Source organism: Tupaia chinensis, unplaced genomic scaffold, assembly GCF_000334495.1.
Source record: "Tupaia chinensis unplaced genomic scaffold, TupChi_1.0 Scaffold000563_1, whole genome shotgun sequence".
In the NCBI taxonomy this organism is placed as follows: Eukaryota; Metazoa; Chordata; class Mammalia; order Scandentia; family Tupaiidae; genus Tupaia; species Tupaia belangeri.
This window is the reverse complement of record NW_006160076.1, coordinates 1,656,912-1,669,287: the sequence shown is the minus strand read 5'-3', so window position 1 is coordinate 1,669,287 and position 12,376 is coordinate 1,656,912. Positions and strand designations below refer to the sequence as shown.

General features: G+C 38.8%; 1 pseudogene; it reads right to left on the bottom strand.

Annotated features, from left to right (window-relative positions):
- Positions 1–6,131: 6,131 nt before the first annotated feature.
- Positions 6,132–12,376, bottom strand: part of LOC102476538 (ATP-dependent RNA helicase DDX24 pseudogene) — an 8,819-nt pseudogene continuing 2,574 nt past the window's right edge.

The window sequence follows — 12,376 nt, the reverse complement described above, 5'->3', positions numbered from 1 at the left end:
AGCTATTCTGATGTGTTGATCATATCTCTGTAAGGAAGGATGGAGAACAGTTGTTTAAGTTTGGGTATTAGAAAAGAATTTGATTATTAAGGGAAAGGGAATTGAAATTTGGGATGAACATCTAGAAGGAAATGCTCATAATTGAAACAAAAAATGAGCCTTAAAATACGTTCTGGGGACTGGCTCCATGGTCCAGAGGTAATGCACTGTTCAGGAGAAAAAGAGTTGAGAGACCCTCTCTAAAAATGAAACCAAAACACACTGGAAAGCAGACAAGAAAGAGAAGACTCATATCCTGATTATCCTTTACAGGAACCGGATTTGAGCCATGCCTGTAGCCATTTCTGCTCTGGAACTTTTCTGTTATGTGACCAAGTAGACCCAAAGTCTCACCTTTTGTGGTCAACACAAAGCAGCAAGCAGTTCAGTGTGAGCTGGCATACTCGGAAAAAGCTGGTAAGAGCACACCCAGAAAGATTGAAAGAGAGCACCTGAAGTGGTACGTAAGAGGAGTCTGAGACAGTACTCAATACATACTTCTGAAAGAACATGGTTTTAATAAAATAGTCTCAGTTACTGATTGCAGAAGAGTAAAAAGCCTGCAATAATTCATCACCTCAGTCACCTGTAGCTTAGTGAAGAAAATACACAAGTTCTTCATTGAAAAATATCGTTATGGAAGAATTTTGATATATACTGATTTTCAAAATATTTTTCAAACTGTCACTGTAGTGTAACTAGAACTGATTACTGACAGGAAGTCCCAGATGATGCATCTGCCCCTGCCTCTCAATGAGACTAAAGAACAATGGTTCATAAAAGGAGGGAGCAAATCACACATTCCCATCAGCAGTAATGAGTATCTGCCACATTTGCTGTTGTACTTCTCCAAATTACCCACTCTCTCACTGGTGATCCTTCCCCTACCCATCACCATGGTGTTATTATCTCTACCCCTTCAAAGATAAACTGAGAAATCACTGCTACCAAAAAACCCCCACCTAGTCTCTCTCTCTCTCCCTTTCTTTCCTTCTCCTTCCCTTTCCTCTCTTTCCTCCGTTTGTGCTATGTGCTTTAGAGTTACTCGGTTTTAGTGTTCTGTGTTGCATCTCTCACCTTCTAATTATAACCATGACTGTCTATCCCCCTAACAATTGGGTCATCGGAAAAGTCATGATGCATTTTGCATAGAAAAATATGTCGTGACTTTCCTGACAACCTAAATAGATTGCCAGCACTTTCAGGGCTGGTGCTGAGATATTTATTTTCGTATGACCTAACACATAGTAAGCATCCAGCATTGAGCATTCATTTCAGCTGAATGAAACAAAGAACAAGTCACTGAACGAGTGGTAGAGAAAACTGCAAAGGATTTTGGGAAGAGAAGAGTAGCTGATGGTTATGCGAGCTGAGTCAGGGGAATTCTTGAGGAATGAAACACAGAATGAATACAGAAGGCAGATGAGACTCATGGGGAAGTGACTTCCAGTTGAGGTTCTGGCCATGAGAAATAAATGTACTTTATTCACTGTAGAGCAGTGAATTTTTCAATTTTTTTGAGGCAGAAAGATCCAGAGCAGGTCAGAGACAACAAAACTGGAAAGTAAAGAGTCAGGGGTCACCAAATGCCAAGCTAAGCAGTTGCCTTTTCCTCTATTTAGGGTCTCAGAATTTCTTTTGGGTAGTAGGCAACATGACTAAGTGCATTACAAGTGGATCTGTGGAAGAATATTCAAAAGGTAGAAACCAATGACACATGGAAGGAAAAAGCAATTCTCCCTGTCAAGTTATGAATCACAGAAGTAAAACCATGTTTGGCTTTGGGAAGAAAAAAAAAACCCACACACACTAATTTGAGAGGCCGTTAGAAATTATTTACAAATTCAGCCATTTCCTATCCTATGCTTAGAGTTAAAACTCATCAAGATATGATCTGACCCACACAGCCCATTCTAATGTCTTCATCTCCCGCCAAACTGAACAGTTAGCAGTCATTACACGTCATCTCCATTGCCTCATCTCTGAGAAAACCTTGGTGTCTGGAACACCCTCCCAGCCACCCATCTCCTCCTGTCAAAAGTCTGACCTGCACTTCAACTCTAGCTTCTGATGCTGCCTCATCCATGATAGAAGTGCAAGTAAGAAGGTCACTCCCAAGTGAAACATGTCACTTCTGCTTCAGTCTTCTAGAAATCTCTTTCCACTTCAGATGTCTGCTTCATATGCATAGGGGTCAAGCTAATGACTACTCTCTTGGGTTTTCTGTATGGAGAAAGAATAAAGTGTGATGTACAGAAAGTGCAAGGCTGAACGCCTGGGTTATAGTTCTGTTCTGTGTGTTCTGGGCTGTACGGAACCTTAGTTTGCTTATAGACAAAATAAAGAGGTTGGACAATGTCACCTTGAAGGAGCTTCTGAGCTTTAACACTGTGTAAGATTAATGATGAGGACTTTGTATAACAGGGAGATAGATATACTGAGGACTAAATGCACAGCACTTACAGTGATGGGCACCTTGGAGAGAGAGACAGAGAGAGATTTTGGCTGTAGGGCATGTGTGCTCCCCAGAGAGAGACAGAGAAAGCAAGAAATCACTTCCCAGGGGGATGTCCATACTGCAATTCCTTCTCTTCCATTTTCCTTTTGGGATTTTGGGCATGCGCATGCGTGCGCACACACGCACGCGCACACACACACACACACACACACACACACACAGTGTGAATTTCAAGCTGCCGGTTCCAGGACTCAAACTGTGGTTGATCACCAGGGGAAATCTAGCACTAAATATTTATTGACTGACCAACTAAACTCTTCAAAACTCTTCACCTTCTTGGATCTTGGGTGATAATACTTGCCTCTGTTTCAAGCTGGCTGGGGGTAGTGCTCGGGAATCAGAGCTGACTGTTATTAAGGCAGTGACTGCAGTATTGCAGCAACTTTTCCAGCTTGAATGTGCATGTGCATTACCTGGGGAAAATGCAGATTCTAGTGCAGTGCATCTGAGAAATTTTCTTTTTTGTTTTGTCTTATTTTCCATAAGGCAAAAGATCTAGGTATTGGGAATACATAAAACTCCCTGTGCTCATGGACCTTACATTTTAGCAGGGGAAATAAAATAAACAAAACAAGACACATCTAGTTGAAATTCCCACTTAGGAAAATATACTTTTCATCATGTATTATTAGTTATCTTAAACTGGTTATTGTTTTCAATGCTACTCTCCTTGCCTTTAATTATAAATTGACATTACCATGTCTGTAATTATCAATTTCATAGTGGCCTATCTTGTGGAACCTAGTGATGAGTAGTTACATATGTTTGCACCAATGGCCTATTCATTCCCTTTAGCTACACTCTCAGACACACACATTTTAGGTTCACATGTGAATTGTCCACACCACTAATTATTAAAGTAGATATACCTTTCTCTTGTTGAATTCTGCTTGCCCAGTGATATTTAACTGGAATCATCAAGTCCTTTTTCCAAGGGAGAAATGCATAAGGCAAGTGGGTCATAATTCTGCTTGTTCACCAAATGCTTCTCATGAGAATCATTTAGAGGTTGAAATTTATGAGGATGCCAGCCACAGTCAAAGCTTTTACCACCTGGAGTTTTACAATTCTATTATATGTAAGCATCATGATTTTCCTCTTTGGCTTGATGATCACCTTAGCCAGGTGTTTCCTGAGTTTCTGCTCCCGTATTCTCTTACCATCAGGAGAGCTATTATTGCAGACTAGAACAGGGTTTCTTTCCAACATTTTAAGATACTGGATGTTTCTTCTACTTTGTGCTTGGTTCAAACAGAAAAGTGAGACATGATGTCCTCGTAGTAATTTGGAAATCAGACTCATGACTGTCACCTGGCTTTTCTCCACTTTGAAAACACATGGTCTTTTTCAAATACTCTACAATATGCATATATTATTTTCATAAATTAAAAATATTAAACTAAATAAATGACTTGTTGGGGATGTCTTGGTAAGTATGGTTATTCTTTGTTATGAAATGAAGTGACATTTTATAAAATAACCTTTGCATCTTTTTTGGCTAAAGGAGGAGACGTGAACCAAGGTTAGCCATGTGGAAGTCTGGCACCTTAACCACTATACCACCTGTCAGCTGCAAAAGGAGGAGATTCTAAGTCATCCCTTTTAATATAAAAACAAACAAAAAAATGAAGTAATGGGTATTACTAGAACTTTTCACTCTCTGCTTCTTAGAAAAGTTTCCCTCTTCCCTTAGAATTCTGGGAGGTAGCATGAAAATTCATATACTTCTGGAGGGAAAATCCCCATTCCAATCCCTCCCCTCGGTTTTTTTTTGTTTGTTTTTTTTTTTTTTTTAGTTTGTTTATTTTCTCCACGAGCAAGAGTGACAGAAGAGAAAGACAGATGGCACCCTCAACAGGGTCCAGATGCCATGACCCACCTCCACAGCCTCAGTCAGCCCGGGAGCGCAGATCTACCGATGCCCAGCATGTGTAAGAGGGTCTATGAACCAGAACCAGAACCGGCCCATGTGTGTCAGCCTCGTCCAGCATGTGCTCCAGCTCTGCGCCACCAGCTGGCTCCTCGACCTCTTAAAATCCCATTATCCTCTATCGATAGACGGGCAGAGAGGCCACCACAGATCCCAGCGAGGAACTTCACACAGTACAAGGAACCATAGCCTGTGGCTCAGCCCCAGCACAGGGCCTGTGGGTCTGTGAGACACCCAGCCTGGTGGAGCATTTCCCGCAACGGCAAGCACCTGCAGACCTGGCCTCCCTGTCAGTGCTCTGCTCAAATAGGAAGGCAGGATTCATCTCTCTAAACCAAAGTAGCCTTCGTGGTTCTACCAACCCAAAGGGTGAGCAAATCTCAAAGGAAGATTTCACTATTATTGGGAAAATACAACTTTAGGGATAGTAAATTTTATCTCTGCTCTCTTAGGTGTTTTCAGCTGGGTCTCGGTTAAACTGACATAAGACTTGGGACAAAAGCATAGGCAGTTAGCGTAATGGCTATGTCGCTGGACTCCCACGTAGTCGACCGCGGTTCACTTCCCGGACCCAGTGGCTTAAAACTCACACCGGGCGTGTGTGCATGCGTGTCCAAGATCCTAAAAAGAGAATGGAGGGGAAGGGATTGCGGCGTGACCATCCCCCCTGGGGGGTGATTTCTCGCTTTCTATCTCTCTGTCTCCCTCTGTCTGTCTGGCGAGCGCCCACGCCCTATAGCAAAAAACTCTCCAAAAAAAAAAAAATCACACTACCTACATAGTATCCTAAATCAGAAAAGCATCTGGGGAAATATTCCTCTCTCCAACTGTCATTCTCACATCACAGCAGATCTCAAGTCTTACCAATATTTTTTAAATGTACTTCCCCATTCCCATTACCATCTTTTGGTTTATAGGTGCCTTATTTCTCACCCATATGTTGACAATCAAGTGAAAATCTCTCCAAAAAAAAAAAAAAAAAGCAAAGCATAGGAGTTTTTTCAATAGAGGTTTTGCGTGACACTCAAGCCTTCATAAGAAAATGACTCAAAAAAGTGGCAAAAGAGAGGCAATTGTGGAAAAGTAAACTGCGTAAGATCAGGAGGTTAAAGGAAGATAAGATTTTTTTTTTTTTTTTGAGAGAGAGATTTTTGGTATAGAGTGTGAGTCCTTCCATAGAGACAGAGAGAGAGAAAGTGAGAAATCACCCCCCAGGAAGGACAGCCATGTCACAATCCACTCTCCTCTAGAGATGCACATGCGCCCAGTGTTGAGTTTCAAGTCTCTAAGTCTGGGTCTCAAACTGCAGTTGAACATGGGGGAGTCCAGTGCCTTAACCACGGCACCACCTGCTGGTCCCAAGGATTATTTTAACAAGGTCTCTCTGCATGGAATTCTCCGTCTCAACTTCCTATAATTGATGATACCAGACTTTCTTTCTGGAAAAGAAAAGGCATATTCCACGCAGAAAATTTAATTTTCTGCTTTCAGAAGGAAAAGGGAAAGGTCATATCGCTCTTCTTGACCCATTGGTCTTTTTTTGTTTTTTTCAAGTGACTTTAATTCAAAATAATCCTTAGGAAAATAAATATAAACAGAACCCTCTCAAATCTGTTTTTGGATGTTCCTGATGGCAGGTTCCCTCTAGAATATGATCTGCCCATCTCTTGTATCCTTCATCACAACTTCCTCCTGGCTGGCAATAATCTCTGGCACTCTGGGAAATTAAAAGAGGCAACTTTATGCACAATTACTGGTAACATTTCACTGTTCTTTTGTGATACCTGTTCAAAATATCTAGATCTGCATAAAGAAATAATCCAGAGGAGATAGCAGTATTAGCTAATATACTAATAACAGAAAATATCAACCTCATCAAAGTAGAGAGAGCTCTTACTACACATATCATCTAAGTCAGATCTACAACCTGAAAAAAAAAATGCAATCATAAGCTACAAGACTATCAAACACACAGAAAACAAGAAATGGAAGATCATTTGCTGACAATAACATGTTTGTTGATGTGCTTGATTGAGACAATATACAGTGTACTCTGGATGGAAAATCTCATTTTGTATGCTGTAATGATGTACAGTGAATGAATGCAAATAAATAAATTAATTAATAAAAATAAATAAATAAATAAAATTTCCCAACATGAATACACTGCATATTAATCCAGTTAATGATATTATCATACATGTTATAATCAATAGATAATTTTCCATTACTTTGTTCCTTAAATGTTTTACTTCTTTCTTTTTCTCTTTGATTCCTTTCTTCCCACAAATTATTCTTTCATTGGCTATGTTAAGATTACTTTTTTTAACTTATGAGATTGTTTGTTACCTGATTTTTAGTCAATACATTTTCCTTTAGAACTGTACCTCACAATAAAGAATGTCATAGACAACTCAGTATATTTAAAAAAAAAAAAAAGCTACAAGACTATCCATTCAATAATGAGGGAAAAATAAAGAAGACATGTTTCCACAAAATAGAAAATAAAATCAGCCAAGTGAACCAAAGATTTTTTTTTCTAAATAACTGTGTTTTAATGTAACATAGTTATGACTATATTTCACAAATCTATCCCTGTTTCATCTTTGTTGCTTTATCTGCAGTACCTAGTGAGGGAGCACTGCATTATCTGGACCAGATTCAGAATCTCTAAACTTCTCCTATGTCCATGGACCGCAATCATGTTTAAAGTGACACATGTACCCTATTATCTAAAGAAAAATAGAAGCATGGGACATTTTCTAAGGAAATTTGGAATAAGCATAATGGATACTGGACATAGTTTTCCAGATTATCTGCTGTCAGCCTTTCATTGCCTTTGAGTTATTTTACAACTCTGATCAATTGTAGGTAACTGATTAACAAGGCAAAATAACGGTCTACGGACAATTTTGGTCTATCACTGTGAAATGAATTGTTTCTAAAGAAGGTTCAATTAACTTCCCTTCCTCCAAATGGGAAGTCAGTTTTGCAGTCACTTGCAAATTCATTTCAATATTCCTGATTAATAAATGTGTTTGTTCTTTGGATTCTCTCTTGAATCAGTTGTAATAGCTTTCACAGTTCTCTCATTTAATTAATGAGTTAAATATAATTTTTGACATATGTTCATTTTATATTCATATGAGTCATAATGTTACATTTTTAGCAAATTATTCTTTCACAGATTTTTGAAACAAAATACTTCATCATTTTCAGACTGAAAAGAAGCTTTCAATTTTTACTTAAAATTGAATCTAGCCATTAGATTATATTTAAGGGTATCTACATACTCCTGTTATATATTCCAGGCACAATGCTCTAGTATGAAAGAATTATACTTCCTGCATAAATGGACTGATAACTCAAAGTCATTAAAAGAACTATTTTTTTCTTCAATGTCCCCGTTTTTGATGACTTTTGGCCAGGAATTTTTCCTGACTGTCTCTTTTCAAGGTTAAAGAATACCGGGGCCCAGTAAGTGGCAGTGGTAAAATGTGACACTCTGCAAGGCAATCCTACATGGGAGGGTTCCTGGTTCAAATGTAGAGATCCCCCTGGGTACTCGAGGCACTCATATATCCATTATATGAGGCTGCCTGAAAGCTTGGGGTGGACTCTGGCAACAGTCCATCATTGAGGGTGCTATCTCTACCTCCCTTACTCATGAAAAATTCAATTTAAGAAAAGGAAAGCTAGATAGAATCATAGAAAATGTAATTAATTTGGCATGTTCTGTAAATTACCACATCAAAGTTGATATGAACAGAATGTAATTGAAAACTAATGACAATGCAATAATTAGTATATACTGAATAATTTTATAATTTACATGTCAGAAAGTGATGGAAGAGTAGGGAATGACTTCTAGTCCCGGGTTTGGCTGGATGTGACCCCTTCGCTTCCACACATTCAGAACAAGGCAAAACTCTGACTCAACTAATATCTTGGGTATTAGTTGTCAATTTCTACAATGTCAAACCATTTCTACTACCTCAGCAGCCAATATTCTCTCAACCCAGTCTCTGCTGTCAATAAAAGATTTTTGAATGGTATTGATGTTTCCATACCAAAATATCAATAAACATTCAACATGTTATCTTTCGCTAAAAATCTCCTTATTTACTTTTTGCTAGAGGGAACATGCACTAACTGAAGAAAGACAGGGGTGGGAGGTGGAGTGAGAAAGCACCCCCTGGGGGAATGACTGTGCTGCAACCCATCCCCTCCATTCTCAGCTCAGGAGTTTAGGCCCTCACACACGTGCTCAGCATGTTTTCCAAGCTGATGTGTCTGGGACTTGAACCACACAGTCAGCCATGTGGAATTCAGCCACCTTGACCATGCTAGAAAATGGCAATCCACATAAATATTGTTAGTTAATATGTGACAAAAATCAAAGGCAAGTTAATGGAGAAACGATAGTCCTTTCAATGAATGTTGCTGGAACAACTGGTCATTCACATACAAAAACTTCAACTCAGATACAGATCTTAAACCTTCCACAAAAGTGAACTCAAAATGTATCACAGATGTAAATGTAAAGTGCAAAACTATGAAACTTCTAGAAGATAATATAGAATAAATCTACATGACCTTGGGTTTCACGATAACTTTTTAGACATACCACATAAATCATGATCTGTGAGAGAAAATTTGATTTAGAAATTTCTAATATGAAAAAGACATTGTCAAGATAATAAAAAGACAACCCATAGAGCGGAAGAAAATATTTTTGTTTGTTTGTTTGTTTGTTTGTTTTGGAGAGGTTTTTGCTATAGGGTGTGTGTGCTCGCCAGAAAGAGATGGAAAGCGAGAAAACACCCCCCAGAAGGATGGCCACGCTGCAATCCCTTCTCCTCCATTCTCTTCTTGGGATCTTGGGCACGCACGCACACGTGCCCAGCGTGAGTTTAAGCCACCGGGAACGGGACTCAAACTGCGGTCGACTACATGGGAGTCCAGTGACATAACCATTACATTAACTGCTGGTCCCAGAAGAATATATTTGTAAAACACACATCTGATAAAAGGCTTGTAGCCAAAATATATAAAGAACTTCTAAAACTCAAAAATTAGAAAATAGCAAAAATAAATAAATAAATAAATAATAAAAAAATAATTAGAAAATAGCCCAATTTTAAAAATAGAAAAAAGATATGAGGACATTCTTCACCAAACTATTCTGTATAATGTATGCAGTAGTGGGTACAGGACATCATGTATATCTTATAGTCCATAGATTGTTAGAAATGAACGCTCGTTAATTATGGGCTTCCGCTAATAATTTAGCAAACTGAGTTCACGATGATAGGAAATGTACCACACTACTCTAAGATGCTAATACTAAGGGAAATTGCCCAGAGGTGGAGGAAGAATGTATAGGGTATATCTTCTTTGGTTTTTATTTACTTTCTTTTTTTTTTTTTTTTTGGGGAGGTTTTTGCTATAGGGCGCATGCGCTTGCCAGACAGACAGACAGAGAGAGAGACAGAGAGACAGAAAGCGAGAAATCACCCCCTAGAGGGGATGGCCATGCCGCAATCCTTTCTCCTCTATTCTCCTTCCGGGACCCTGGGCATGCACGCACACATGCCTGGCGTGAGTTTAAATCACCGGGTCTGGGATTCTAACTGTGGTCAACTACATGGGAGTTCAGCGACATAGCCATTACACTAACTGCTGGTCCCTTATTTACTTCTTTCTAGGAGCAAGAGAGGCATAGAAAGAGAGAGAGCGCGCGCATCCTCAATAGGATCATGATACTGCAATCGACCCACAGTGACAGCCAGCCCCAGATCATGGCAGGGTACATCTGGAGTACTCAGGAATATGTGTCTGGATGCAAATGCAGAGAGTCTCACAGAGTATCACGTTTTATCTCTGAGCCACTATCCAAGTCCCATGAGAGTGAATTTTCTGCACAATTTTTCTGTAATCCAAAAACTGCTCTAAAACCAAAGTCTATTAAAAAATAATTGCAGAGTGATTAAAAGGCTTAACACAAAAGAATGAATCACTAATAGTGGAATACTGGCAGAGTTTTTGGATTAAGGAAGCTTCCCAGCATCTTTTAATTCACATCAAATGAGTATTCCTCCTATCAATATGTGATATTCCTGAGTACTGTAGAAGGATTTTATTTTATTTTGGTCTTTCTTCTTCAGATCTGTTCTTTATATCCATCTCTATCCCAGAATTATTTTACTTATTTATTTATTTGTTAGAAAGAGATTTTTGCTATTGGGTGCACATGCTCACCAGAGAGACATAGACAGAATGCAAGATATAGTGCCCCTCCCCTCAGGGGGGAGAGGGTCATGTTGCAATCCCTTCTACTCCATTCTCCTCTCAGGATCTTTGGCATGCATGCACACAAGTCCGAAGTGAGTTTTAAGTCACCAGGTCCGGACTCAAACCACGGTCAACTACGTGGGAACCCAGTGAGGTAACTATTACACCATCTGCTGATCCCAAATAAATACTAGTAGTGAGTCTGAAATCCTTTCATATTTCTCTGCACTGTTGCCATTTGTACACAGAAGGTACTATCACTCTCATTCCAAACTCAAAAGCCTGATAAAGACACTCTGTATCCCACCAGGCTCACCATTCTTGCTATCCCCATCATATTCAGCTTTGCATTCACTCTTCATTTTCTACTATAACATATATTCCAGGCACTTTCTCTAGCTCGGCCCCAGGAGTCCTGACCTTTTACTATTGCTTTGTATACTGTCTGGCATTTTCTTTCATATGCTTGGAGAGTTGTTCATTCAGTTTATTTACCCATTTTTAAATTGGATTGTTTATTTCTTTGTGGGTAATCTGCTTGAGTTCCCTCTATATTTCTGGTTATCAGTTCCTTATCTGTGACATAGTTGGCAAATAAATTTTCCCATTCCGAAGTTTGTCTCCTCACTCTAATTATTGCTTCTTTCACTGTGTAGAAGCTCTTTAGCCTGACATAGTCCCACTTGTCTATTTTAGAGATTATTGCCTGTGCTTTTTGAGGTCTTATTTAAGAAGTCTTTGCCTACTCCAGTGTCTCCAAGAGTTTCTTAGATACTCGTCATGTGATTCACCTTGCTACTTATTTGAATTAAAATAAAATTAGTGGCTTTAAGTGATTTAACTATTATCATCAGTCTGTAACAGTTATAAGAAATCTATTGCTACCATGTCTGTCTCTCATTCAATGATTATTATCTAGCTTCCCCCAAACAAGAATTACCTTTAATAAGTTTAGCAATTATTTTTTGAGACAATGTATTATTTATTTTCATACATTGAATCACTGTGTATTATTACAGCATATCAAATGAATTTTCCCATCATGAATCCACTGCATAAAGGTCCAGTCAAAGACATTGTCATAGACATTATAATCCACATATTTACTTCCATTTGGGGTCTCTTAAATGTTTTTCTTTCTTCTTCCCTCGATTCTCTCCCTCCCACCCTCCCCCATTTCTCACCCTCTTCTGTCTACACTGTCACCATTGCTCTCCATGCTTCTATACCTTCCAGTCATGCCGTTTCTGCCATAGAGTGCCGACATTCAGTATATATTGAGCAAATATTTTTAGTAATGATTCAAAGACTTGTGGAAGAAATAAAAGACTAATCGCCATTGCAAAATATTGTATCTTGTTTCTTTAACAGAAACACTGAAAAGGGAAATTACTCAAAACATTTTAGAGCCCAATTCTTGAAAAAAACATATTTATTGGATACACACTAAATACAAGTCACTGTGATGTATACAAAAATAAGAAAAGTATGATTAGCTATAACTCCATACTCTCCTCTTTATTCTGTTTGGAAAGGCAGAGCAAAGCAAAATCACCTTCTTTGGACAGAAGGAAATAAGGTCACACTTAAACAAT